At 33.1% G+C, this 14900-nt stretch overlaps 2 pseudogenes across 1 annotated transcript; one reads left to right on the forward strand and one right to left on the reverse strand.

Moving 5' to 3' along the window:
* Positions 1-52: 52 nt before the first annotated feature.
* LOC104755951 (uncharacterized) lies at positions 53-4820 on the reverse strand (annotated as a pseudogene).
* A 6186-nt stretch (positions 4821-11006) lies between these two features.
* On the forward strand, positions 11007-13138 carry LOC104755959 (WPP domain-interacting tail-anchored protein 2-like; annotated as a pseudogene). Its single transcript, XR_015569191.1, has 4 exons — positions 11007-11487; positions 11581-12709; positions 12796-12937; positions 13041-13138. The product of XR_015569191.1 is annotated as a WPP domain-interacting tail-anchored protein 2-like (transcript).
* Positions 13139-14900: the final 1762 nt, after the last annotated feature.

Genomic DNA, 14900 nt, shown 5'->3' on the forward strand with positions numbered 1-14900 from the left:
TAACAATATAAAGATAAAAACACAGGAGTCATCTTCAAATTAATTAGTACATTTAATCAAACCTACGGATTCTCAATAACTTAGTCATGATGAGAATCTTGCCACCGGGAACTAGGTAACCTGCGAAAAATATACACAAACATATTAAAGGTATGATCTAATAACATATCACAACCGTACTAACTCTAAAACATAACTACTTATATTCGATATCTGATACATGTTTCGGACAACTAGCGGTGGTGATATACATATATACCTAGGGTTTGAATAGCTTTCGTGGATTCATTTAACTATCTTTCAGTTACCATTCATGTTTTTTCTTCACAAAAACAGATTGTGCGCATAAAAAAACAAATATAATAAAAATTGGGTGAATTAGGTCAGTAACCAAAACAAAAAAATTATAGTAGTAAATAACACTATATTTAAAAAAATTAAAAGATTAAGATGAGGGCAGTGGAAAATTACCAATGGTGGTGGAGGACAGTGGTGGCTGGCCGGAGATAGTTGCCCGGCGGTGGTTGGCCGGCGGTGGCTGGCCGGAGGTAGCTGGCCGGAAGTAGCTGGTCGGCGGTAGCTGGCCGGAGGTGGCTGGCCGGAGGTGGCTGGCCGGAGGTGACTGGCCGGTGGTGGTTGGCCGGCGGTGGTTGGCCGGAGGTGGAACTCCGGCGGTGGCTTGCCGGAGTAGCCGGAAAAGTTCGCCGGGATTGTTCGCCGGAAAAGTTCGCCGGAATTGTTCGCCAGAAAAGTTCGCCGGAACTGTTGGCCGGCGGCCGGTGGCCGGAGGTTTGGCTGGAGGAAATCTAAACCTTAGAAGCACATTGGGAACCCTAGTGGTGATAGTGGTAAAGAGGTGGTGGTAGGAGGTGGAGATGGTGGTTTTAGGGGGTGGGAAAGGTGGTGGTAGGGGGTGGGGATGGTGGTGGAAGAGGGTAGAAGGAAATAGTAAGGGCAAGGGTAATATAGTATATATTATAGTTTTTATAGAGTATATTAGTTATACATGGTTAGAATAGTTAGTGGGTTAATTATAGTTTTTTTGTTGGTTATTGAGTGCAAATTCCCATAAAAATTTACAAACCACATTAGATTGACTGACAAAAAAAAAAAAAACAACTGGGCTAAACTGAGACTTACTTCCGCATTGTGAACCAGGAGCAAGAGGAAGGCCACAAGCAGCACCAAAATTAACGAGCTTTTGCATATCAATGATGGCTTCGATTTTCTTATTGATAACTTCGCATACGCATTTCATTCTGATGATATGGAGAAGAGTGCAACAACCTTGAGGTGGTATTGGCGGAGTTGGATGAAAGCATGAAGACGTTCTGGTGCTACAAGGCTGTGTTGTAGGACTCTGGAAGATGTTTACGCGTCTTGGAGGAGTCACGGATATTGGATGACGTGGATATTGTTTCAAGATATTATCATATTGACTTGAAGATTTGGACTTATCCTTGTTTAGGAAAGTAGGTCATAGGAGGGTTCCTATATATTGTGTTATTAGGCAAAACATGTTGTTTGGCCGTTCAAGAAGAATTTTAGAGAACTAAGCGAGAAAGCTTTTAGGGTTCTTAGGGATTTTGGTTAGATTAAGAATTGGTCAGTGGCAAGTCGTGTTGACTGTGTGTAAATCTGATTAAACATATCTTGTAAGATTGTTTAAGCGATTCTTAATAAGAAAAGAAGGTCTTTTCAATATTGGCTGCATCTTCATTTTTACAATTGGTATCAGAGCAGTCAACCGACGAGAGCTCTATACTCGCTACAGGTTGAGATCTTGGGATAATGATGCATTCGGGTAATGAGTTGATGATGCTTCAAAGGACTGTGATCTTGGATGAACAAAGCTATGGTCGTTGGAAGGTCCGCATGGTTCAGTTGATCCGTAATCTTGGTGAGGATGCTTGGACGGCTGTCGAAGAAGGCTGGGAGCCTCCATATGAGAAAACCAAAGCTGGTGACAATATCACTAAACCTAAGGCACGCTGGACAGTGGAAGAAAAAAACTTGTCTAAATACAATGCTAGAGCTCTTAATGTTATCTTTGGTGCTATTGATGATGATGACTTTAAGCTTGTTCAAGGTTGTGAGTCAGCTAAAGAAGCTTGGGATATTCTGCAGAAGACTCATGAAGGAAACTCAAGTGTCAAAAGAACAAGATTGGATCATCTTGCTTCTCAATTTGAAGTCCTAAGGATGGATCCAGAAGACACAATCTCTCAGTTCAGTGCTAAAATGAGTTCTATTGCCAATGAAGCTAAGAATCTTGGTAACACATACAAGAATACCAAGTTGGTTAAAAAATTAATTAGGTGTCTGCCATCTAAGTATGCAGCACACAAAGCTGTCATGAGAGTCTCTGGAAACACTGATACTTTGAGATTTGAAGATCTGGTTGGTATGTTGACGTCAGAAGAGATCGATGGAGGTTGCTGAAGAACAGAGAATTCATGACAAAGGGATTGCATTCAAGGTAGATGACACAAACGACCAGCTGAAAGAGATAAAAGATAACATGTCCTTGATGGCAAAAAACTTTGGAAAAGCTCTCAAACGTGTTGAAAAAGGACAGGGACGAGAATTAGCATGCTGGAATCGAAGTGCTACAGGGAGGTCTTGTTCTACGCCAAATGTATCTGAGAAAGAAAAAGCTAATCGAAGAAAAGAGATTCAATGTCTTGAATGTGGCGGTGTTGGTCATTACAAACTTGAGTGTCCAATGGTTAAGCGCAAGGAGATGAAGTGCTTTGAATGTAAAGGGATTGGACATTTAAAATTTGAATGCCCAAACATGGTGAAAGGAAATAATAAGGCATATGTTAGCTTTAGTGATTCAGAATTAGAGAGTGATGGGGATGAAGAAGATGGACGAATGTTGAATCTTTTTGCATACAGTGCTAAAAGTGATGATATAGCTGATGAAAGCTCAGATGATGATGATGAAGAATCAATTTCAAAAGAGAGCTATTGTATTTGGTATGACAATTGGGTTCAGTTGTGTAATGAAAAGCTGTTACTTGTCAAGGAAAAACTAAAATTGGAAGCCAAGGTCAATATGCTAGAAGAAGAATGTAAGTCTGAAGTTACAACTTGTAAGGAGCTACTTCCTGCTGAAAAGGAGTCGCTTGAGAGAAAGTTGAGAAATCTTCAAGAACTCTATGGTTTGGAGAAGGAAAGATCAACAAGCCTTGAAAGGGAGCTGAATGAGAATCACAAGAAGATTAGGATGTTAAATAATGGTGGCAAGAAGCTTGATGAGATACTATCTATGGGAATTGTAGGATCTCAACATCAAGGTCTGGGTTATCATAAAGAGGAGACTATTGAGCTGTTGTCTCGTGATAAGTCAGTAAGTTTCGTTAAGAGCAATGTAAATCATGAAGCTGAGTCAAGTATTCTGGAAAAAGTGGTACAACAGAAGGTCTCTGTAGCACCAACCCAGAACACACGACATCAACATATATCTTCTCGTGAGCGAAAAGGTTGGACTAAATCCAAGCGAGGACGAAGGGTTTATGAATGCTTTCATTGTGGTAAAAGTGGTCATGTGAGATCTTTCTGTTACAAGTTTAAGAACAAGATCAAGGAGCTTTGGATGGCAAGAAAGTGTTTTATTGATCCCTTTCATTTTTCTAGAGTCTGGGTGGCTAAAAAGGATTTGTACAATAAAAATTTCGAGAATGATGAGACAAAGTATGATCAAGGTTGCAAAGAAACTAAGGAAATCAACCTATGTTGCAATCTCTCGAAGATAGTCACTGAAGATGATGTTGGGGTTGAACCTCAGGTTCTACAGAATTATGTTGCAGAACCACCTGTACAAGAAAAAGTGACAACTGAATCAACAAGATCCAATAGAAATGATTGGAATGATGAATCATCAAGAGTCTTAGCTACATCTAAACAGTTGCAAGGTCATAAGAATCAGTCTGCTGCAGTTGCATTTGTTGAGCAAACCGTTCGTCATGTTCAGCTGAATTCTCAAGGAGTGCTGCAACATTGTTTTGTTTCACAGGTTGAACCTAAGAACATTATAAAAGCTTTTGAGGATTATTTTTGGTACAAGGCATGATAGGAAGCTTGGTGTGTCTCCCTGCATATATGTCTTCATCCTTGTTTTTATATGAATGTGCACTCACGCTGGGGGAGTATGATGAGATGATGATATTAGTGATGATAGTGATGTTGTGGCTGAATGTGGTTGAGGCTTATGGTTTTGAAAAGATTCTAGTACTGTTCACATCTGGAGCTTGAGTTGTCACATTCAGATAAAAAGGGGGAGAATGAAAGCATGAAGACGTTCTGGTGCTACAAGGCTGTGTTGTAGGACTCTGGAAGATGTTTACGCGTCTTGGAGGAGTCACGGATATTGGATGACGTGGATATTGTTTCAAGATATTATCATATTGACTTGAAGATTTGGACTTATCCTTGTTTAGGAAAGTAGGTCATAGGAGGGTTCCTATATATTGTGTTATTAGACAAAACATGTTGTTTGGCCGTTCAAGAAGAATTTTAGAGAACTAAGCGAGAAAGCTTTTAGGGTTCTTAGGGATTTTGGTCAGTGGCAAGTCGTGTTGACTGTGTGTAAATCTGATTAAACATATCTTGTAAGATTGTTTGAGTGATTCTTAATAAGAAAATAAGTTCTTTTCAATATTGGCTGCATCTTCGTTTTTACATTGGAAACTCCTTGTAGATAGAATATGGACATGCTATCAGAACTTGAGATGTCCATCTGAAGCATCACATCTCTTACCCTGAATTTGAGATGCTGACAACAACATCATTACAACTAGAAACTTGCAAAACATATCTATATTATTATTTTCACTGCAACTTAAACAAATAAGGCTTGAAGTTAAGAACTATTTACAATCCTATGCCATTGGTATTTATTATTTTTCACATATTTAGAAACAAAAAATCCAATCAATCATCCCAAAATCATCCCAAGAATCTCTACCATATCTATGCAATAATCGATTTCAAGATATAAAGTTATGGAAAGCCTAGAAATCAGCTATATTCGATTTTGTATGTCCTTAATTACTCACCACATTTAATTTTAAAATGTAAACAAATTCGAATACATAAACAAATTAATGGCTAGGAAAAATATCAAATCACATAAACTTGGCATATTCCCTAAAAATATATATTATGCAATATTTAATCCCTAATTACATGGTAACCAATTAAATATGTTGTGTGTTAAGAGGTGAAAAAATAAACCTAATTAATTGCCTATAAATAATTGGTCCTTAATCCCAAGTTAGCACCACCAACAACATCAATCACCAGTCTCTACCTTCCAATACCAACGTGAGTACGAAACAAATTTGGTGATCCTCAGTCTGCTTCATTGTTTTCGGATAAGAGTTTTTTTCATTTTTTTTTTTTTGTGAAAAAGAGATCTCAGAGAAGTGTCGTAGAGAACCTCTGAATCTGAACAGATTCAAACCATTTTATATGATAAGATCGATTGTCAATTTGTGATGATGCAAAAGTATTCATACTGCTAAATATATTTCACTCTTTTTTTTTCTTTATAAGTATATTTTTTTGTTAGAACAATATATATGTTTCGCTTTCAAATGTCATTATCCTTTTTTCAAGTAAATCTCATATTTCAAGATGGATAAAATTTTCATATTACTATTTTTTTAACAACACCAATATAAGGCATGCACAATTAATCTGATTCAATAAGAATTGGTATTATGCAATCTTAATAATTATTAATAAACTCCAACAAAATCTGTAAATTCCAAAAATGTGAATTCCAAAAAAGAAATGTTTTACATCGCGGGTTAATATATAATAATAATATTTATGGATTATAAATATTTAACCTTTATAAGATTTATAAATATTTAAACTTTATATGAATTATAAATATATCATATAACTTACAAATCCTGCAGTGAACCTAAAAAAAATAGATGTGTCATTTATAGAGTTAATCTCAGAATTATAAATGTCTTGACTGACAAAAGAAAAATGTTTTTTTGACTAAAAAAGAGATATCAGATACAAATATATCCTGTTACACTATATAAATATTGAGTAAATCAAATTTAGTCCTATATGAGTAATATCAACAATGTTACTAACTTTGTGATAATAAAATTAAATTTGTGTAAATACAGATTTTAGCAATTTAACATATGCACAATACTAAAAAAGCAACAACATTTTATGGAAATTTTTATGTATCCACGGATTCAAACCTTAACTAAAAATAATCATAAGTATGTGATGGGAATTAGGGTTAATATTAGCACACTTATATATTTTTGCGGGTTTGTTAAAAAATACAAGCAAAATACACTTATATATTTTTTATTTTTACAAAAACTAATTTCGATTGATTAAATACCAAAATAAAAGAATTGAAATTAATTAAATTCCAAAAGAAAATAATATTTGTAGATAGATAAAGCAAATAAATTACAACCATCAACTTTTAAAAATATATATTTGATCCAACATAATATTTTGGTGTAAGTTATATTAAATATTTTTAAAAAATAATATAATTCCGCGGTGTACCGCGGGTTAAAATCTAGTGTTTTTTCATTTTTTCTCAATATCTTCTTCTCTCTATTACATTTATATATAAAAGAAAATATTAATACAGAAATGAGAATATGAATTAATCACATTTTGCTTATTTTGGCAATCTATAGAGATATGTATTTATATCTATTAAATAAGGAATCCTTTAATCTATAGAATATGGTAACATTATTGACTAAAGAAATATCTATGAAAATTAACTAAGAGGGGTATTGAACTTGATATTTTAAAGAATTTGATAGAATTTTAATATTTTAGAATTTTAAAAGATTTAACTGAGTTTATAGGAGATTTGATTATCTTTTAGAGTTTTTGTGTTTTTTAAAGAAAAAAATATGTGATTATGTGAGATTTTATTATTAAATTGTGAGTGATTTTAGAATATTTTACAACACAAGTATAAAGGATGCAGTGGTGGATTCTCAAAAGAGTTCTCACCAATAAAAAAAAAAATAATAATAAAAAGTATGAGTGAGAACTAAGAAATTACATTTACACATAGCAACATATGATTGATTTAAACTTTTATTTTTCTTTTAAATTTTAAATAAATAATTAAACTAAACAATTGATATTAAAATAATATACTTGAGAGACTGTGGGAGTCTCTCTGCAAATGCTCTAACAACCTTTGCATCTTCTTATGAACATAACAATGTATATATGTTTTGAAGTAGCATAAACAAAATGAGATCAAGAGTCTGGAGCTATGTTCTTGGTTCGTTAACTGGAAATAGCCAGCCTCCACCGCAGCAACAACAGTCACACACAAATCATTCTTGATTTTTCAGGTTCACCTTTTGCTGCTGAACCTCCTCGCCAATCGTCGCCTCCACCGCAACAACAACAGTCACAATCGCAGCAACCGCATTACAACCACAACAGCAGACGCATTCACAACCGCAGCCCAATGATGAATCTCAGTGAAATCATGTATTTGTGAAGCTGCAGGAGATGAAGGATGTAACTTCGTCGCAACCACCACCAGAGTCTAAATCTGGTCAAGCTCATCCACCTAATAACATATTCAATGCTTTAGAAAGTGAAACTTCATATCCAAGTGTTTAACAAAAACAAAAAAAAACTTCATATCCAAGTGGAGAAGATAGAGAGAGGGCTCTTGGTTTGGTCTTAGATTTATCAGAAGAGTTATGAACCTGAGAAATCAAAAATGATTCACAGAGAAGAATACAAAACAGTATGATTGTTGACAAGTTAGTACCATTGTAGTCACCATATTCAACCAAAAGACAAAGCACCCTCCACATGGCATTCTAAAAACTACGTCCACCTTGTTAGTTGAAACCATTTTAGCAAAAGAAGTAGCTTTAGATCAACTAACACATACTCATGCTAGGAAGTGTACGACATGAATTAACCAGTGTCAATTTAATCAACTAACAACACATACTCATAGCAAATGAATGTTGAGCTCTCCTAATCTACCCGTCAGAATTGAAAATGGATGCCCTTTACATCATGATCACTAATTACTTGGCTTAACAGCATAACCCTCATCATTTAGACAAATGAGATCACATTTCTCTTTATACTCAATGCATCTGATAAGTTCGGGGACTGAGATACATCAGTAACAGACCAAACTAAAGAAAGAACCTAATTGGCACATAGGGATAAAATGTCCCTCTCCATTTTTTCACTAATGTGTTTCGTTTTCCATTTTTTTTTTTGTTATTTAGATTCAAATACTATGGCTAAGAAAAAGCTATATGTCCCTTGGCCCTTGGGTGGAGGATAAGAACAGTAACATGCGTATGCTGCACATATCCCATATGGATGACCTCATTGCAAAGTCCATGAACATTTTGGAACCAGCCTCTTGTTGATGCCCAAGGGAATGAGCGTGAAGATGGTAGTGTTCTTTTTTTCTACGTTGACACCAGTATAAGCTTCACATAATGAGTACAAGCCCTTTGAAATTAAAACCTTTGTTTTAATTTATCGAGAGTGTTGCAAGCTTGCCAAGTATAGAGAAACTGTTTCATTGCCAAAGCCTTCCCTTATCTCCGTATCTACTCAACTTTACGTTTCAAATCATTAAGACCCCGTTTTGCGTTTGAGAGCTCCGACGAAGGTGAGACCGGTGGGAGACGCGTTTATTCACCGGTGGGAGACGCGTTTATTCACCGGTAAAAAAGTTGCAGCAATCGATCATTTTCTCCCAATTCTGATTTCTCATGAAAATATATGTTGATTGAGGAAAGTTGGAGTTTATTAAAATCATATACATAAAAGTAAAGTTTCAATCTCTTCTTATTGGTCCATTTAGCATTTAATTTTTTAAATAATAATATTTATTTAGCATTTAATTTTTTAAATAATAATATTTATTTATAATTAAATAAAAATGTAATAATGTACATTAATTTATACTTTAAATCTACACTTAACTACTAAATTGTAACTGAAATTACATTAATTATAAATTGACTATTTTTCACTAATTTTTATTCAAACACACTATAAATTATAATTGTAACTCCTCTAACTAATTTATTTTAGAAATGTAACATTCATCCCTTGAAATTCTATAAATAACCATTTTCACATCATCATCCACCATATCTCAAATTATAAATATTTTTTTTGTTTTTTTTTTTTTTGTTCTTTCATGGGTTCAAAATGCATGGTAAGAGTGAGCTTATTTATTTTGTTAGATTTATCTTATATTTTGTTCAATTTTTTTTTATGCATTTCTTCCTTCCTTCTTTGTCTTCTTATTATTTTTAATTTTCAATAAAATATATATAATCAAATTTTGGTGACTGTAAAAAACAATTATCTATACAGATTCAACAATACTAATTTCTATCAAAGCCTAATGGGGAATCAAACTAAAGAAATCATCTTCATTCATGTATATACATATTTTTTAAGTATGCAATGTTTTAACAAAATAAACTATTATAATAGAATTATTAAAACAACTTTTTTAACTCTCTCTTGCCTCCAAAAAATTTGTAATAAATTTTTTGTATACTCATCATTATATTTAGTTCTTGTGATCCAAAATATAATTATATAAAGATCATTATAATGTTTATTCAATTCAAAATTTGTAATTTAATGATTTTCTATATATATAAAAAAAAAAATTGATATTCCATTCCCAAAATTTTAGTACAAAGAGGAAATCATTAGAATTTAATCTATCAATATAGCTTAAATTAAGGTGAATATAAAAGAGATTAAAATTCAAATTAATCTTTGAGATTTTTTATTGCATTCATATGATTTTATAAGGTTTCACTATCTCCTTATTGGTCTATCTAGCATTTAATTCCTAAAAAAAATATTTATTTTTAATTAAATAAAAATGTAATAATGTACATTAATCTATATTTTAAATATACACTTTACTACTAAATTGTAACTGAAATTACATTAATTATGAATTGACTATTTTTCTATTTATTTTCATTCAAACACACTATAAATTATTATTATAACTTTTCTAATAAAATTGTGATTATATATTTTGTTAGATTTATCTTACATTTCATATGATTTTATAGGAAATATATTTAACTGATACTTAAAAAATAATTTTGGAATTTGATTATTAAATGTTTTAGGTAAATTTTGAATATCATAGTTAATTTTATTTATCATTAACAATATTTTTAAATAAGTGGTATATTTTAATATTGTATGATTTGAATAAATAAAGTGTATTATTGACATTTATGAAATTTGTTTGTTATATATATATATATATATATATATATATATATATATATTTTTTTTTTAGGGAAATTTTCAAAAATACATCTTTTTCAATACCATTTTTCAGAAATACCATTTTTAAAAACTTTATTAAAAAAAATGTCTTCTCATAAAATTCTCATAGTTTTATGACATAAACTAAAATAAATTAACATAACTAATACAACAACCTGCACATATGCGTGGGATATTACCTAGTAAAAATATAGTTAGAGTTCATCTCTTGTAGTTGTGTCCAACGGCTTTCTTTTTTCTTTGAAATCTTTCAAAATTCTACCTCTATAGCTATGATTTTATTAGTTATATTTTTCAACTAAAAAACAAAGAAAAAAAAGTTTTAAAGTAGCATTTTTAAAAAAAGTTGTGATATATTGAATAACAATAGATTTTAAGTAGATAAGTTTTAAAAATTACTAATTGAATATATAGAACAAGAGATTATATATTATTTAAATAGTTTTACAGAAATTTCAAGTTGAATAAGATAAAATTTTTTTAAAAAATATATAAAATCCTAATTGAATAACAAGAGATTTCAAAAATACTCTAAAACCTTTTAAAATACAAGTTCAATACCCCTCTTTTTTATAATCGTGAGCGTTGAAATTAATAAGAAACAAATGTCTACAGCAATTGATAAGGAGAACTGAAACTTGTAAACAACATAACAGATGAAAAAGATCACCAAATTCAATACCTTTTTTTTTTTTTTTTTTGTCATCTGTTTTCATTCATTTAAGAACATATTACAATATATTCAACTAGAGATAGACTCGGCTTATACTTGTGAAAAGCTGCTAAACTTGCATGTTCTTCTTATGCATTTTTTGGCATGGGATAATGATCTTGAAGGCATGGGGACACCTGATTCTTCTGCTGCATCTTTTGAAAAGGCTTTGACATTTGATCTGTTATGCGGTATATTGGAGTCCGAGTTAAAGGAGATTGACGAGGTTTTGGATGTGTTGGAAGCTCAAATCGTTGACACTTCTTATAAGATATCTAGTTGCAAACATGCAAATTCAATTGTTATTGAAGGCAAGTTGGCTGAATCTGCAGAATCCTTGAAGCAGTCTAGGGGACAAGTCTCAGAGATCACTTTGCAATTAGCTCAGCTCCGAAGAACACTTCATTACATAAGAAATGGAACAAGTAAGAGATCACTTATTGAGATATGGTTATTTGAAAGTTATTGGTGCTTTGGATTACTTAGGTTCTGATTGTTATTGACAAACATGTTGGCAGGTGAAAACGAGGAGTCAGTTGAGTTTTCAGGAAACGGTCAAGATCTAAGGCAGAAATATGCACTGAGACCATCGGACTTAAGGCATAAAAATGCTTTGAGGATGCTGGAGAACTCATTGTCAAGAGAGCTAGAGCTTGAGAAGAAGTTAATTGAATTCCAGCAAAATGAAGAACAACTGAAACTCAAGCTACACTACACAGAGAAGGTATCTTCACGGATGGAAGAAGCATCAGAGTTTATATGGGGACGGTTTCAAGAGGCAGATAATTCTTCAGAGGTGCTTACAGGTATTTCAAAGGAACTTGTTGGAGGTTTACAGGTTCTCCAGTTTAGTCTGAATGGGTCAGCTCAACGGGAATCCGAACTTAAGGCTAAGCTTGAAGACTGCATTGTACAACTCGAAGCGAAAGATGTTCTGGTGGAAAAGCTTGAGGGAAGGATTGCAGAGAATAGTGAGACAGTTTCTGAGGTACTCACTTTGAGAGAGCATGTGAAGCTGAACAAAAGCTAAGAAATAATGAGCTTGAGTTGAGAAGTGTCAATGCCTATAAACAAGAGATTCTGGTACACCTTGCTGAAATGGAAAATGCGAATGAGTCGGTTAAAGAAAGCCTTTTCGAAGCCGAAAGCAGAGCTGAGAGTGGAGAAAGTAAGAATAAAGAACTAACTGCTGCAAATCTTGAACTCACTGAGGAACTTAATTTTCTAAAAGATGCTGATGAGAAAAAGACAAAGAAGGTGAACTCTCTGGAGAAGCAAGTCAGGGAATTAGAAGTTCAATTACAAAACTCCAAAGTATCATCAGAAGCAAGTCAAGAATAGCAGAACATGTTGTATTCAGCAATATGGGACATGGAAACCTTAATCGAAGATCTCAAGTCTAAAGCCTCAAAAGCGGAGAATAGAACGGAGACAGTGGAGGAGCAATGCATTTTGCTTTCTACCACAAACTCTGAACTCAACAGAGACGTGACCTTTTTGAAACAAAAAGCCAAATCCTTAGAAGCAATGTTGGATCTAGCTAACGATGAGAAAGAGAGATATGCACAAGAAATAACTACAAGAAACAAGGTTTTAATGGATATGCTGTTGCAATTATCTAGTGAAAGGGAGCGTATACAAGAGCAGGTACTTTAGACTATGCACATCAATATTTTATTTAGGGACACGGAAGCAAAAGCATTGTTGACACATTAATGTTTGTTTTCCCTCAGCTATATTCCTTGGCAAAGGAAAACAAAATACTGAGAGTGAACCAATGCTCCAATAAAAATCAAAGAAGTGCTGAGGACAAAGAGCTGCTGTTTCACGGAGATGGTCATGGAATAGAGGCACTTTCTGAAAGTCTGCAGGCAGGTATTCAGTTTGTTGCTTTTGAAAAATGATAGATAAAAACCAAAATATAGATCATAGAACCTGTCTTGTTAATATTATGCGGTCTTTGTTCTGTTTGCAAAAGGAGGATGAGAGAACAAGGAAAGAACCAGAGAACCAGTCTATGTTTAGCACGGTCATGAAGATCACAAGGGAAAGAAACTTGGAACCCCCAATACCAGCTTTGACCTTACTTTTTGTGTTGTTTTGTTCGTTCTTTGGTTCGGTTTATTAAGGAAAAATATCTTCAGTGGGAAAATCTGTTAGCAAATTCGCCAGTTGTACATTGTATTGTAAATTCTCATTTATCTTGTATTTATTACAAGCAATGTGTAAGTTTTGGTTTACTTCCCTCTATAAAAAAAAATGATAAAGTGAATTCTTAAAATGGAGAGATCTCATCTCACAAGTTGGAGTAGAACAATGTGTAATCAGAAAGAATCTGACTTAACTTGGTATAACCTTCACACAAAAGATTTGTTCGGTTTATTAAGGAAAAATATCTTCAGTGGGAAATCTGTTAGCAAATTCGCCAGTTGTACATTGTGTTGTAAATTCTCATTTATCTTGTATTTATTACAAGCAATGTGTAAGTTTTGGTTTACTTCCCTCTATAAAAAAAATGATAAAGTGAATTCTTAAAATGGAGAGATCTCATCTCACAAGTTGGAGTAGAACAATGTGTAATCAGAAAGAATCTGACTTAACTTGGTATAACCTTCACACAAAAGATTTGTTCGGTTTATTAAGGAAAAATATCTTCAGTGGGAAATCTGTTAGCAAATTCGCCAGTTGTACATTGTGTTGTAAATTCTCATTTATCTTGTATTTATTACAAGCAATGTGTAAGTTTTGGTTTACTTCCCTCTATAAAAAAAAATGATAAAGTGAATTCTTAAAATGGAGAGATCTCATCTCACAAGTTGGAGTAGAACAATGTGTAATCAGAATGAATTTGACTTAACTTGGTATAACCTTCACACAAAAGATTTGTTGCCATTTTAACTTACTTCTATATATAAAAGAGAACAATCTGAATTCTTTCTTCATCACTTGTACAACAAAAAAGAAACAAGAAAAATTTTGAAGGTTACAATTTGCAATGGAGAAATGTCTCTTAAGCACGTCTTCTTGTTCTCTCTCACATTCATAGCATTTTGTAATGTTTCCTTCTATGATAACTTCTTCTGTGTTATATGATTTTTGCTTCGGTTTTGTTTTGACGGTTTTTGTGTGTGTTTGTGGAAGGTTTGTCTATGGGTGACGCGAGAGAGATGGCAGTGAACTGCATCGGAGGAAAATGTCTTGAAGCATCAACAATGGATACTTATGAGACCAATGTATCTTGCCGCAGAGATAACGAATGCATCAAGTACTGTCCTAAGGGCTGCAAGATTGTTAACTGTAATTTTGGAACCTGTTTCTGTGAGTGTTAAAGAGATCGGAAAATACCATACAATTTCTACTTATAAGACAGATAGGAACAAGACATATTCCATTACATATATTAAAAAATATCTCTGCATCACTCTATATAATTGCAATTTTGATATAATTATGTACTGAAGGCCTGAAACAGGTTCAACATATGTTTTCATGTTCCAAATATGTTTTACATATCTTATGAGAAAGCTCTCTCTCTCTTTCTAACACAGACTTCAAATTTGGTTTCTTCAGTTAATCTTTAAGTTTGGTGCTTGCTTTCGAACAAGTTAATAGTATACAAACCAGAGAAAGAGGTGACTGGATGGGCAGACCACAACTGTTAAATATTTAGAACCCGACAACTAGTTAGATGACAATGAATCAAAGAAGAAATCAGAGACACCAAATCTTTATTTATGCTTGTCAAGCATCAAAAGTGAAGACTCAAGAATGATACATCGATAAAGGAAGATATACAGTAAAACCTCTATAAATTAATAAGGTCGGGACCATGAAATTT

The sequence above is a fragment of the Camelina sativa genome, chromosome 2 (genome assembly GCF_030686135.1).
Source record: "Camelina sativa cultivar CO46 ecotype springtype chromosome 2, ASM3068613v1".
Classification (NCBI taxonomy): Eukaryota; Viridiplantae; Streptophyta; class Magnoliopsida; order Brassicales; family Brassicaceae; genus Camelina; species Camelina sativa.